Raw genomic sequence first — 980 nt, 5'->3', positions numbered from 1 at the left:
TTTTGTGTCACTTATTAATGTAACGAGTATATTTTTTTTTTGTTGACAATGCTTTGCAAGTATTATTAGTTAAGTTCATGTTGTTTGTATCACTTATACTTGTAAAGCGACTTGCACTTTTTGCAAGTCACCCAATCCTTACAATGTTAGACATTGTTGCTTTATAGGTATAAGTTAAAATCAGCTATTGCAACAATGTCTAACCTTGTAAGGCTAAACTGTGTTATAGTGTCGAATACATCCCCGTCCCCTTGTCCCATAATCATGTTTCATTTCTTATTAACACAACACAGCGCTGCAAAACGAAAACCCTTGTCCCATATTCATGTTTCATTTCTGTTGCAGAGCATTGATTTGTCATAATCTCAGATTCAAAACCTAACACCTTCATTTCTTCTTCTTCTTTTTCTTCAACCTTTTTCTTCATCATCATCTTCACAAAATCTAACTTTCACAATCAACTACCTCATTGATCTTTGATTATCCCTAAAATTAGCTTCAAAACTCTCAACCCAAGTTCATTTCAACAATTCCCAAAACCCCAATCTAGTTCTTAACCTAATCAAATCCTATGGCTTTTCAACTTCCCAATTTTCATCCATCATCAAAATCTGCCCAATTATCCTCTCTTTTGATCCCAACAAAACCATTCTCCCTAAATTCAATTTCCTTCTCTCAAAGGGTGCTTCAAAATCCGATCTTGTTCACATCATCTCTCAAAATCCAAAAGTTTTTATATCAAAGTTTGGAAAATTCCATCACCCCCATTCTTACTTTCTGATCAAGCTACCATTGCCTCTATCAGACAACGACCTTCTTCGATTAATACTTGAATCCCATCTCAGAATATTCATTTTTTGATTCAAAATGGTGTCCCTCAATCAAAAGTTGTGATTTTGTTTAAAGATTGGTATCACATAAAGCTATTAGGGTTCGATCCTAAAACGACGTTTTTCATTACCGTGTTGCGTGCTAAGAGT

The sequence above is a fragment of the Trifolium pratense genome, linkage group LG7 (assembly GCF_020283565.1).
Source record: "Trifolium pratense cultivar HEN17-A07 linkage group LG7, ARS_RC_1.1, whole genome shotgun sequence".
NCBI lineage: Eukaryota > Viridiplantae > Streptophyta > Magnoliopsida > Fabales > Fabaceae > Trifolium > Trifolium pratense.
The sequence above is the reverse complement of the archived record's forward strand: the minus strand, read 5'-3'. Positions refer to the sequence as shown.